The sequence below is a fragment of the Polypterus senegalus genome, chromosome 2 (genome assembly GCF_016835505.1).
Source record: "Polypterus senegalus isolate Bchr_013 chromosome 2, ASM1683550v1, whole genome shotgun sequence".
In the NCBI taxonomy this organism is placed as follows: Eukaryota; Metazoa; Chordata; class Cladistia; order Polypteriformes; family Polypteridae; genus Polypterus; species Polypterus senegalus.
In genome coordinates, this window is record NC_053155.1 from 151,907,877 (window position 1) to 151,922,951 (window position 15,075).

Genomic DNA, 15,075 nt, shown 5'->3' on the forward strand with positions numbered 1-15,075 from the left:
TTTCTACTTGCGGAAAATCACAAAATACACAGGAGACAAGTTTACTCTAAAGGAGGGGTAATATTGTAGTGTATCTGGAGAAGCTGGTTCACTTACATTTCACTGACAAAAGTGGTTCTCAATCAATTTTTTCCTATGTATTACAAAGTCAATTGAGACATTTAATTTCTCCAGCTCGAGCTTGTAATGGGTGGGCCATTAGGTCTGTTCCTTAGTGGGTTGGGAGGATGCATTCACAGGAGATACTAACATCATGCCCAACCCACCTCAACTGACCCTTCTGTGAAGAAGCAGTACTACTCTCAGATCCTGTTGTATTTCTGAGCTCCTCAACCTATTTTGAACATTTATTTATTTTAAGAGTTTCTGTAAAAAGCCATATTTCCCCCTGGGACATATAAAGTATCTATCTATCTATCTATCTATCTAGCTGAGAAATCAGCAATCCTCTCTAGAAGGAGCATCATTTTGGTTGCTTATACTTGCAATCAAACTCATTTGATCATGACTGTAAATGTATTTTAACATTCTCAAATCCTAATTCAAATTATGATTGCAGGGGGGCTGGAGCGTAACCTAGCAGCACTGGGCACAAGGCAGAAAGCAGCCCAGGGCAGCAGTCCATCACAGCATACTAATGCCACACCCACACTAACACTCAAACAGGACCAGTTTAGTACTGCCAATGAGCTTAACCAATATATCTTTGAGGATGTGGGAGGAAATCCCACAAGACATTAGGAGAATGTGAAAAGTTCATATGGACTATGACTGGGCAAGGCATTCAGCCTTAGGACACTTGATCTACGAGGCAATAGTGCTACTTGATCATGGGAAAGGTGCTATATAAATAAAATTTATTATAATTATTATTATTACCCACTGCAATACCATGCTAACATACATTATATTATATTATAATATATTATATTATATTATATTATATTATTCTAGACACTTGATCATGCTAAATGAGGACCAGCTACATCTGGGCACTGCCCGGTGTGCAAAACAAATTTCAACAGGTTACAAACCATTTTTTAAATCACTTTTTATGAATTTTACAATGCCTTAAACTGGAAGACGACTATGAGACACAGTAAGGTCAGGTTTGCCACTTCCCCAAGAACTACAGTATCTTCTCTTTGTCTTTCTGCCGTTTTCACTTAACTACTCTGCTTCTGTTTTAGTCTCTATTTGTTAATACCAGTAAAGTTTGAATTTACACCTCATTTTGTTGGTAATTTCTGAGTTAATTCCATATTTGCAGACTACTGAATGGCATGTATCCCTCATTACCAACTACACCAACCCAAAGGCTGGAAAGTGAGCTATGCTATCTGAGCTGCAGTAGTACTGCCGTGCTTCCACATACAGTATTAGTAATTGATTTGAGAAACTGAGGGTTGTCTTCTGTACAAAGACATGTATAGTACAGTACCAGTGCTCAATAATAGTGCACAACTGTGACAAGACAAGATTATTGTGAGTCTCTTTTACCTACAGAGCCTCTCGTGCATCCCATTAATAGTTTTGATGGAACACAGTATTCCTTACATCAATTTTTTGAAACAAGATTGCAGGTTAATTGCTCACCATTTAAAAACAGATTTTATCCTGGACAAGATGCCTAGATGCCTCAGAACCAAACACCTAGCGGGACAACTGAGATTAGTACATTTTAACTAACTGAGTTTTTTTGAACTGTGGGAGAAAAAAGAAAAACATACAGACAAAAGGAGGACATTGGAACTCACCTCAGACAGCCTGGTGCCCAAGTGATCTCCACTACTCCTTAGTGCATTATGATAGATACATTTCTGTTTCCTTTGTGTTCAATGAAAATGTTAAACTTTGAAGCCATCTGCATGTTGTCATTAGTCAGTCTTTTTAACATCATCTCATAACATTATGTTTATTTTTGTAGTGAGAAAGATAGGGGGCAATATGCATCTCTCCCAGAGACCACAATAATGCAAAGGTGACCACAATACCTGAAATAAAAGGATTATTTAAGAAATTATAAGGGATGAACAGGAAGAGTTAATACATCATAAACAGGAGTAATACATTATAACAAACAGATAGACCCCACTTGTCCAAATCAGACCACACCAAGCACACCAGATAATGCTGTCTTTCTTCTTTCTGCTAATTGAGCCCTTATCCTGTGTCAAACTCAGAATCCAAACACAATAAACTAGCTTTGCTACCCTTGTTTTCTATTGTGAACAAATGTTCAGAAAAGGTATTTTAACCCTAATTTTTTTTTTATATTGGTGTTCAAGTTTATTCTGGAAATGCTTAAATTGTTATCCTTGATTCACATGTACAGTATGTTCTACAGTACTTGCAAATTTCAGATTCAATCAGCACAGGGAACCTCAAATACAGAGCAACTTCAATTAGTTACTAGGGCCTGGAAGCTGCTTGCTCGTGAGGCATCCCTGACAGGATTTGTGGACATATTGATCTGTCTTTGGGTTACCTCTCCCAAAAGGGCTACACTTCAGAATACCTTAGCAAAAACCAAAAGCCACCACGATTGCTACTTCAGTTTTTCTCACTCAGAAAACTACCTTTGACTGGACTACACACTCTAATAGAAGTCAAGGGCCCTTCCCTTGCCAGGTCATGGTGGGCCATAGTTGAGTTCTGTAAGAACTTAACCTGAATGGACGCAGTTTTATATTAATACTCCTCAGTTATTGCTACACAATGCCATCTTTCCCATATGGGCTCTGGGCCCACATATTAAGAACAATTATTTAAATAATCCCAAAATTAAAACATGCTAAAATAAAAGTAATGTGGGATATATATGTAAATCAAGTTTAGTAATTTAGGCATTTCCAGAACAAACTTGTCCGACAATATAAAAGAACCTTATGGGTCAAAGTGCCTTTAAGTGCCTAAAAAACACTATCTTTGAGTCATTTCAAAGCTAATCCAATTCGATTCTTTAGAGGTGAAAGATTTGCTTTAGAAGCCCTTGAGTCCTCCTCATAGATCTCACCCCAGTGGCCCTAGGTGTTCCTGCAGACCTGAGTTTCACACCTTGAGTTCCACTTCTCATTTACAGAAGCAGAAAACTCTTATGTAGCTCTTCTTCCCCAAAATATATAGTAGCTGGGGTCCACTTCAGTACTGAGGAGACTCCTTTGCTGGCCTCTAACAATCTGGATGGCTTCTGTCACATAATTTATGCAGTGCTTGCTGCCCTGCATAAGTATTTCAAGGGTATTAACTAAAAATATACAGGGCTCTGTCACACTAGTATTGATCTGTCTGATCTAATCTGTCCGATGATGAATGTCAGTATTGCCAGAGCCTATTTCCCATTCACTGTCAGAAATTTGTAACATTCTGTTTCTGACAGGTAGCAGTCAATTTATCCTGACTTGGCTTCCCTCTATGAAGGACTACAAACATGTTACATTTTTTTTTGAAACAGAACAATTTGACTGATAAAGGTTACTTAAAGCTAATGAAAATACGAGGATAAAAGCATGTTATTTCTGAACCCAGATGCTGTTATATTGTCTCCAAGAGGACAAATGCCAAAAATATGCGTCCTCATTTTTGAGCATCACATCCATGGCCACTCTAAAGAAGATTAGAGAGCACATATGGCAGGATTACCAGATCACATTCTAAGGACAGCATAGTAAGAGATCTCCCAAAAAAAGACAATGAGTCAATAGTGTACTGGCGTGACCTTATTCACTGCTCTATGACAAATTAGATTTGGCGGATAATGAACACTTGGAAAATGCTGAGTTATGGAGAGTTCTTAAAATTAAGGAGCAATACCCTGGGTGATGAAATATGACTTTAAAGTGTGTCTGTTTCTCCAGAGAGCAATCTTCACTAGACTCTTAGTTAGCTGACTCTTGCAGTTTTAAACTGGAATGTTGCTGTAAAAGTTATTTTCATATGACAGCTATAATTAATGCTTGCAGTATGTATATCAATAGTGTTTTAGGAATCAAGATACTAAACATGTGGGGAAGTCTAAACAATTCATTCATAACTAAATGCTTGTAGATAAAAAAAAACCTCATAAAACAGCAAATTATACAACTGCTCCATAATAAACACATGGCTTGGGTTTAGGACCATATGTTTGCATTACTTTCACACTGTGAAAGCCCTACCAGGTACAACATCATCAGCAGCCTTTCTGTGATTTTACAGCTTGCCCTACGTTTGTCCTTTTTGTACAGAAGTATGAGACATTGATCCAGTCTCCTAACACTTTTAATGCCTATTTTTAAAGTTTTGGCTAAGAAAGAACAAGAGCCAATCCATACAGCAATCATCACCAAGCAGGAATCAGCTCTGGATAGGGTACCAATTGCTCACATTAGAGGAAACTATGTGAGTAAATGAGAACAAGATTGGTCCACTTACGAAGACACCCCAGTCAGAAGCTAAAGTGTGGTCTAGATGCTGTGAGGTGGCTCTTCGGCTCTGTTTTTAATGCTCCTGTATTTCTCTAAAGCTTTTAAAAATTGATAGACTTGTAAAAAGATTAACTACTTTCATGTTTCATCAAAAATTTTTTGGTCCTTTTAAGTGTGTCACATCTACTTCTGGCTTCCAAAGGTAAAAGTAGCCAAAGAAAAGTCCGCATTTAGCACCCCTGTCAGTATTGGGTCCTCCCATTTGGATTACATGGGACTCCAGCGATTTTCCACCATCTGCTGGATAGAATGCTAGGCCCCCACATCTCTTATAGTGCTGCCTACCTGGATGAAATTGTCATTTATTCCAGCACCTGGGAGAAACACGTGTAGAATGTTCATGCCGTACTTCTGACACTCAGCAAAGCCAATCTTTGGATCAATCCACGGAAATGTTATTTTTGTTGACCGAGGCTAAATACTTGGGCTACTTGGCAGGCAGAGGTGCAGTACATCCACAGTATGCTAAGGCTGATGCCAACATGAAGTAGACCCATTCGAAGACCAAGCAGCAAATGCAAGCCTTCTTGGGGTTAGCGGGGAACTACCACCATTTTGTTCCCCATTTCTTTGAGAAGGTAGCACCCTTGACACATCTTACAAAAAAGCAGGCTCCTAATTTGGTGTTTTTGGAACACTGGAACAGAAGCCGTATTCCGTGACTTAAAACAGGCCCTTATGTTTGCACCTATATTGTCTACTCCAAATTTTTCTCTAATTTTTATTCTGCTTCAGATACAGGTCCTGGCGCTGTGTTAAGCCAAAGTGTAGATGGTGTAGAATACCCTGTCATGTACCTGAGCTGGAAATTGGTAGACCAGGAAACCAGGTATGTGGCCGTGGAATGGGAAGTTCAAGTGGGCTATTAACCAACTGAGGTACTACTTGCTTGGCTGTGAGTTAAATTTGTCTACATACCATGCAGCTCTCAGTGGATTGCTTTGCATAAGGAGTCAATCTTGTGTGTTCTGTATCTACAACAATCTATGTAAACACATCATTAAAACTGAAACATTTTTCATGTTTTAGTAATAATTGACAAAATGTAGACACATGAAGTGTATAATGTGTGAAGCCTGAAGTCCAAATATCAAATAAACACTTTCACAAAAGGTACAAGAATAACAAAACATGTGTGCTTTTATTCAATAACGAAGTTCCTCTGCAAGGTGAGCCATTTTTCTATATCTCCATCTGCCATCCCTTCTGGTGCAGGTTATGTTTGGCCTCCTGTCTAAGATGTGTTCCAGCACTTCTTAGTATAGTCTGTAACCCAGTCACCTTTACTAGATAGATAGCATATACATATATATATATATACTAGCAAAATACCCGCGCTTCGCAGCGGAAAAGTAGTGTGTTAAAGAAGTAATGAAAAAGAAAAGGAAACATTTTGAAAATAACGTAACATGATTGTCAATGTAATTGTTTTGTCACTGTTGTGAGTGATGAGTGTTGCTGTCATATATATATATACACACACACATTATATATATATCTATATCTCTATATATCTAATATCTATATCTCTATATAACTAATATCTATATCTACTGTATATCTCTATATCTATATCTACTGTATATCTATTTATATCTATATCTCTATATCTCTATATATCTATATATATATATATCTATATACAGTACACATACATACTGTACATACATACACACACACACATTATCTCTCTCTCTATCTATGTCTATCTATATATATATATCTATATCTATATATATCTATATACATATATATCTATATATATATATGTATATATATATATATGTATATATATACACACACACATACATATACACACACATATATATATATGCCCTTTGGGGTGCGAGCAGCTGTTGCTGGGGGTGCCAGAATCCATCGAGGAAGAAAAATGAAAAACATTATTTGTACAAAATTTTAATTTATCTATCCATTCCTAAATAATTAAATGGGCAGGCTATTTCGTATCAGTGCAATACGCTGCTTGTTAAAACGGATGACTCCTGCTCTTATGTGCACTTAGTGCTGTGTGGGTATTATGAACTATCGTATCTGTTCAAGTTCTATTTAAATTTTAAATATAAGTAATTTTTATTTAGTCAACAGAAATGTGTTTGGTAGGAATGTAAGTTAAATTTAGTCATCATTACATACATTTTTCTTCACCATAGAAATTTAAAGACTAAATTCAACTTACATTCCTACCAAAGATATTTCTGTCGACTAAATAGAACCTACTTATATCCAAATAGAACTTGAAAAGATATATTTTTTCGAATCTGATCGCGCATTGTAAAGCGACTTGTCGCGCACCACATCGAGCCTGCGAGCTATTGAGCTGTCGCCTGCCTGCCTCAATAAGTGACCCTCGCTTCGCTCTTACTTTTTTACCGTTCATTTATTCATGGGTAGTCGCGAAAAAATTAGAAAATGGAAGGAGGATTACACTGAGTAAGGCTTTACCAAAACAATTATTGATGGCGAATAAAGTATCCATTATTCATAAAGCTTCAATGGCATACATTACAGTCAGTTCTGTTTTTAGCCGAGACAGATCAAAAAGTGCTCCGTGGCTCTTGTGTTAAACTGGAGAAGGCTGCATGCATGAAATTTTTCTTGTATTCCCGAAACTTCTGGGGCTCGAGGAGTGTGACAAACATCATGTTTTCGTGGTCTTAAAATCTGGTCTGTGTCTGGCAAATAATATTGTCCAGAATTCTGCCATGGAGTTGGCCGTAGTGTGCGCGACGATCTTTCACTCGGAGCGTTTGAGGTGCGTTCATTGGCCTCATAGAGTTCCTCATATCGGCTTCTATCCAATCAATGGGTCTGAATACTGGGATGTTGCCACACACCTGCTAGAGGGCCCGACTGACACCAACTCAAAATCTGATTGGTTGAAGCAACAGGTTAATCAACATTTATTCTGTGTTAGAGTGCCTACACAATGGATTGTGAAAGCCTCTCTGCCTGGTAACAAATGATGGATGAAATGTGATTGGTTAAATGGTTTAATACGAAACTCCACCTCCCCCGGCTATTGAGCCGCAGTCTATTCTCTCTGCCTGGCAACAAATGATGGCTGAAATGTGATTGGTTAAATGCTTTAATCCGAAACTCCGCCTCCCACGGCTATCGAGCTGCAGTCTATTACAGTACAGTATATGGATGAAAATACATTCCAGTTATGAACATAACGCGTAGAATTTCGAAATGAAACCTGCCCAACTTTTGTAAGTAAGCTGTAAGGAATGAGCCTGCCAAATTTCAACCTTCTACCTATCAATCAATCAATCAATCAACATTTATTTATATAGCACATATTCATACAAAAAAAATGTAGCTCAAAGTGCTTTACAAAATGAATAGAGAAATAGAAGACACAATAAAAGATAAATATAAGTCAACATTAATTAACATAGAATAAGAGTAAGGTCCGATGGCCAGGGAGGACAGAAAAAACAAAAAAAACTCCAAAGGCTGGAGAAAAAAATAAAATCTGTAGGGTTTCCAGACCAAGAGACCGCCCAGTCCCCTCTGGGCAATCTACCTAACATAAATCAAACAGTCCTCTTTGTATTTAGGGTTTTCATGGAAGGACCTGATGATGATGGTCATGTAGACTTCTGGCTTTCAGTCCATCAATGTTGGTGCATCATGATGCTTTGAGTAGGTGGTGGTGGCGCAGGCCGCCACCACAAAGAAACCGGAAAAAGAAACAGAAGAGAGAGTAGGGGTCAGTACGGATTTTAGAGCCACCATGAATAGTTATTATGAAGAATTGAACATACAGAGTATCAGTATTAAGTTAAAGTGAAGTTATAAAAAGGCCATGTTAAAGTAATGTGTTTTCAGCAGTGTTTTAAAGTGCTCTACTGTATTTGCCTGGCGAATTCCTATTGGCAGGCTATTCCAGATTTTGGGTGCATAACAGCAGAAGGCACTTCTTTTAAGTTTAGCTTTTGGAATTATAAGGAGACACCTTATACCTACACGGGAAGTTGGAGAATTAGTGATGAGTGAGTGAGTGAGTGAGTGAGTGAGTGAGTGAGTGAGTGAGTGAGTGAGTCAGTCAGTCAGTCAGTCAGTCAGTCAGTCAGTTAGGGCTTTGCCTTTTATTAGTATATATATATATATATATATATATACACTCACCTAAAGGATTATTAGGAACACCTGTTCAATTTCTTATTAATGCAATTATCTAATCAACCAATCACATGGCAGTTGCTTCAATGCATTTAGGGGTGTGGTCCTGGTCAAGACAATCTCCTGAACTCCAAACTGAATGTCAGAATGGGAAAGAAAGGTGATTTAAGCAATTTTGAGCGTGGCATGGTTGTTGGTGCCAGACGGGCCGGTCTGAGTATTTCACAATCTGCTCAGTTACTGGGATTTTCACGCACAACCATTTCTAGGGTTTACAAAGAATTGTGTGAAAAGGGAAAAACATCCAGTATGCTGCAGTCCTGTGGGCGAAAATGCCTTGTTGATGCTAGAGGTCAGAGGAGAATGGTCCGACTGATTCAAGCTGATAGAAGAGCAACTTTGACTGAAATAACCACTCATTACAACCGAGGTATGCAGCAAAGCATTTGTGAAGCCTCAACACGCACAACCTTGAGGCGGATGGGCTACAACAGCAGAAGACCCCACCGGGTACCACTCATCTCCACTACAAATAGGAACAAGAGGCTACAATTTGCACAAGCTCACCAAAATTGGACAGTTGAAGGCTGGAAAAATGTTGCCTGGTCTGATGAGTCTCGATTTCTGTTGAGACAGTCAAATGGTAGAGTCAGAATTTGGTGTAAACAGAATGAGAACACGGATCCATCATGCCTTGTTACCACGGTGGTGGTGGTGGTGTCATGGTGGGGGGGATGTTTTCTTGGCACACTTTAGGCCCCTTAGTGCCAATTGGGCATCGTTTAAATGCCATGGGCTACCTGAGCATTGTTTCTGACCATATCCACCCCTTCATGACCACCATGTACCCATCCTCTGATGGTTACTTCCAGCAGGATAATGCACCAAGTCACAAAGCTCGAATCATTTCAAATTGGTTTCTTGAACATGACAATGAGTTCACTGTACTAAAATGGCCCCCACAGTCACCAGATCTCAACCCAATAGAGCATCTTTGGGATGTGGTGGAACGGGAGCTTCGTGTCCTGGATGTGCATCTCACAAATCTCCATCAACTGCAAGATGCTATCTTATCAATATGGGCCAACATTTCTAAAGAATGCTTTCAGCACCTTGTTGAATCAATGCCACGTAGAATTAAGGCAGTTTTGAAGGCGAAAGGGGGTCAAACACCGTATTAGTATGGTGTTCCTAATAATTCTTTAGGTAAGTGTATATATATTGTAAAAGAATAGACTTGACACACTTAAAAAGGTTTGGGGCAGCCACCCATATATTATTCCTGGCTGCAAAAGATTCTTGCAATAGTACAGAGATGTTCTCAATACCGAGTCCAAAACAGAACTGTCGATGGTTTGCCAAGATGACGGTTTTAAGGGATTGGACAGGAAGTGATGTAAGGGAACCAGAAGTGATGTTCTTCAGATGTCAGAGTAGGTGCCAGAAGTGATATTCTTCTGGGTGCTGGAACTAGAAGTGATATTCTTTTGGGCGCTGGAATCAGAAGTGATATTTTCCTGGGCACCAGAACCGGAAGTGACGTCATCTGTTTTAAATCAGACAGGTTTTCCTGTGGCTGGTCTGTAGAGATAACAGGAGAAGGTTTAGTGCACCCTGCCACTCCCTGGCCTGGCGTGGAATTACCTTTGCTTGGTCCATACAACGTCTTCCTAGTCGCACGTGTGTGACTATATATATATATATATATATATATATATATATATATATATATATATATGTACATATATGTAGTTCAGTGTTAGAAAAAAATTAATTTGTTCATTTAGCAAATCTAGAAATAAGAATGAAAAGTATACTCCAAAAACAGTTAAGTATGGAATGGAAATCTCTTGAAAAGTGCATTTAATCCACGGTTGTCAGCTGTCTTCTGTCAAGTTAGATCTTTATTTTTCCATCTGGAGTCTTTTCCGTATTGGATTACCTAATTCTGAAGAATGAGACAAAGTATTTTAACCACTTCTGACATCTTCCTAAAATCCACTTACTTCAGTTGTCCATGCTTTTCCTTACTGGTGCAGTTACATTTCACCATCACAAATGTTATAATAAGAATTGTGATTTCCTTATATTTGTGACACAACAAAAGGAGTCGTTAATTGATGTATTTTGTATGCATACATTGTGAGCTCCAAAGGAGAAAATGTTAATGAATGTTAAAATGTTTTTTGAATTTGACAGACTATGAGCTAATATTGACTAGTAATAAGAACAGGAAAAATGATAATAAATATTTTATTTAGTAAAACATGATGAGGTCTGTGTTTTATTTTTGAATATGAAAAATATCAGGCTGGATATATGAACGATGGAACACCCTCTTATTAGAGCCTTTGCCTCCACTTATTTAAGTATATTTAACAATCTAAACTATAGCATTATATTTTTATAATCTGTTTTGCAAAACAAGCAAACATGTTTCATTTCCTCCCTTTATGGTATTAATTGCAGGTTTATTTTCCATTGGGTGAATAGCGGAGGTTACATTTTTTCGAATTAAAAAAACAAGGATTTTACAACAAAAAATAGTTGATAATTACTTACATTAATAAACTATAAGCTTAAAGCAATAGAGAAAAAACAATCCTCAAATAAACCAACAATTCAATTGGATCTTATCCAACAGCATAGAAATGTTTGGGAAAAAAAGAAAACTTAAATGAAAAAATGTTATTTATTATTAAAAGAATAATTCACAACTACATTCAATTCAATTTTGATTGGTTTTCTCAAGCTCTATATCCTGAAGTTAGACTCTGAGTGCTTAAATAGATCTATACATATAAAACAGAAATGGGAATATAAAAAAGCAACGTTTATTTAAATCAGCATACTTAAGAATTTAAATGACCAGGAAAACAGTAAAAAAAAATATCTGTTAGCTTTATCTTTATTTTTCTCAAAGGAGGAATTTGAGAAATGTAAGCTTAACAAATTTAACAAAAGTTTTGAATCTAAGGGGAATAGGTCTAGCAGAGTATATGACCACTTAACATTGGAACAGAGAAAAACAAAAACAAAATAAGTATCTGAGGTGTCTACAGATTTTTAAAATAGTCATACTCAAAGTCTGGCTGACCCCCTAGAGCATCCTTCAGCATCATACAATGCCTGCCGTTATCAATTGTAGTGTAATAATTCAATGGTCTGACGCACTTTCTTTTACTATGGATGAAAAATGTTCTCCTGCAAACATTCTGGAACATCTTGTCCCACTAAGTGAAGCCAGGTCAACATAGCAGTAGGCCAGATCTCACTGAAGGATAACAAGAATGCAGAAGAGTCAGCTAATCACACGATGGCTAATATTTTAATTTGCACAATAAGCTATAAGACCTTTTGCCTAACGTCAATAGCCAAAGCAGAGTTTCTAAAGTAGAACCTGTGACTAATCGTGCATTACTTACACTAGAATGCAGATTGTGGCTTGGTATGGGGTGTAACTAACATTCTCATACTTGTTTTATTTATTCTTGACATTTTTAGAAGACAAATGTTTTGTAGTAATAATAGAGGCTGTAATATATAGATGTTAACAGGTTTTGTAAGGTTGAGGGCACTAAGCAATTTACTACTTTCTTCTGCTAGTTAGAGTCTGTTTGGTGTACTCATTATTAAAGTTTATGATTTATTGTGATTTATGAGAATGTATTTTTAAACGAAGCAGCAATTAAATGCACTGCATTTTTGATTCCTACCGATGGCTCTTTGCCAGTATTAGCACTGCTGTTGTGAATCCTATAGCAATTGCCATACAAATGGGGCAGCAGACAAACTGACACTATAACAGAAAATAAATAACCGAAAAAAAAATAGGAAATAAAAAAGAATGAGTAAGTACTATTCCCATTTGAATCCATTGAACATTCTGGTGCCCCCATTAATGTAATAAAATTAGTGCAGCAATAATCTGTGTAAATAAATAACAGATTCTATTAATAGTTTTGAAGAGGGCACACTGGCCTCCCAGGACCCCCCACAGTCATTTCATCAGCTACTTTCATTGGTGTGAATGTTAATAGACTTCAATGGGAAAGTTGGGTGCATTGCGATGCTAAATTGGCCCCTGATGTGTCTCTGTTCAGTCGGCAATGGTCTTGTGCTGATGCTTGCTGGGTTAGAATCCAGCCTCATTATGACCCCGCTATGAAAAAGTGGGTTTGAAAGATGAATTAATAGATGGGGTTAGTACTTCAACTATCTGTCTTTTTTATCTCCTCTTATTTTCTTTATTGGAAATATAGAGAGAAAAGTGTTGGTTATATCAGCCATCTGTTGGAATGAAAAATGTAATGCATATGATTATTATATGTGCCAAACCCCTTGGAAAGGCCATGTCAAAATGACACTCTTGAATGAGCCTGTTGCGATTGATTTTGTAGGTATGGAGGACTGCAGTGAAAAGTTTTTTGATTCATTTAATTTAGCTGATCCTTCTGCACTTAGATTTAAGTGCTACACCAATAGTCCAAAATTTACTGTGGACTGGGCCAGTTAGTCTTCTATAGAGAGGAATGTGTTCATCGATACATAATAATAAGTAAATAAATTAACATTTGAATTAACATACTGTAAATTAATTAGTAAATCATACATCTTGCTGTTTCAGTGCTCAATACACTTATGATTAAAAAACCTCACATTAGGTTTTTTGTACATGGAGCTAAGTGACTTGCACACATTCAGGTGTGGCGTTGAAGGCAAGAGTTGAAGCTTTTTGTTTGAAGTTTAATGGCACAGCTCCAACACCATTAAAAAAGCAGAGCTTTGTTTCATTCATGGGGTGGCGTGGTGGCCCACCGGTTAGTGCTGCTCCCTTGCAAAAACATGTTACTCATATTCAAACTACAGACCTCTTTGGCTTTTCTCCATTTTCTTTTATTGTGTCAAATGTTCCAGAATTGTGTTAAGACATGTTTAAAAATTGAATGCTGGGTGGAGGAGAGTTAAACATAAACATCAGAGTTATAGTAATGCAAAGACCTGGTGTAGGTGGAAGAAAGAAGGTTAGAAATGGCTTCAGCTTTAGGCCATGCTGAATCACAAACTTTACAGTAATTTTCATCTTTTTGGGGTTAAATGTTTTTATTTATTACACAAAGACTTTTTTCCAGGTGTTTGATTAAAACTAATCACCCTACCACCTACTGAGCCAATCACAGCGTTGGATTATTGTAGGAGGGTTTATAAAAACTATTTTCAGTAGAAGTTCGCTTAAGCTGTGAACTTGCCTTCTGCAGAAGTAAATACACAATTGATCTGACTCTGACCTCCTTTCTCAGTCCTTATTTCCACTGCCACTATGGGATAGATGCTAATCACTTCCTCCAGCAAGCTTCATCCTCCTCCCGACTCTGGCTCCCCAAATGAAGGAAGGTGCATGGGAGTATTCCAGGTGGCTCATTAGGGAGGTCTGGAAACACTCCCAGTTGTGGTGGAAGCCCATCAATGTAGGGCTCTGCAGCTCCCCATGGCATTTGCCCCTGGAAGCCAACAGGACTGTGCCAAACTTCAACACCCATTGAGCCCTGTGGGAATCCGAGGCACTGCTGTAACCTAGGGGGGGGTTGCCATTTAGCACTCCAAGGGAGGCAGTGTCCTGTGCACATCTACTCTACTGTTATTTCCTTTACAAAGTTGTCCTGGCCAGGTAAGAGCCCTACCCATCCAATCTTTATATCTTTATCTTTGTCCGTTTGTATGTCCAGGATTTTTAAGTCACCTGTAGCTCACAAACTGTTTGACCTATTGACCTGAAATTTGGTACACATATACTATGTTACGTCTACTATGTGCTTTCTGGGTGATGATTGACCTCCAAGGTTATATTTTATTGTAGAATCAACTCTCAGCAGCAGCAGCAAGCATGGCTGCTGTGCAGCGCATGAGTATGGGGCGCCGTTCTCATCCCTACCACCTTCACCATCATTTTCCCTTCCTCTTCATATCTTAAATCATTCTTGAGGCAGATTGAAGACTTAAGTGCCAGCTTAACTAAAAAATTGAAGAAAACGTACAAAGTAATTGAAACACAAACACTGATTTAGTCAGTTTTAACGCAAAAAGGTGCAGACAAAAGAAGAGAAGAAGTGGGCTGCTTGGATGGAGAAAAGAAGAGCTGTTCAGGAAGCAGCCAGTGCATCCTCCTCTGAGCAAACGAATGCTAAACGTACAGAGAAAGAGTATGAAAACTATGAATATTTAAGTCAAGTGTAATTTGCAGTGCGCCATTACTGTAATATATATAGTATACGTAATTGCCTTACAAAAATTCCTGCCAATCTGATTCACTGCACGACAATTTCGCCACAAATATAGCAGAATGTATAGCGGCTGTTACGACATTGACGAGACATATCGGCCAACACTAAACAGTCTATAGCATCAAGCTTACTATTATATTGCTACAGATACTATATATTACTATACTATACATACACAC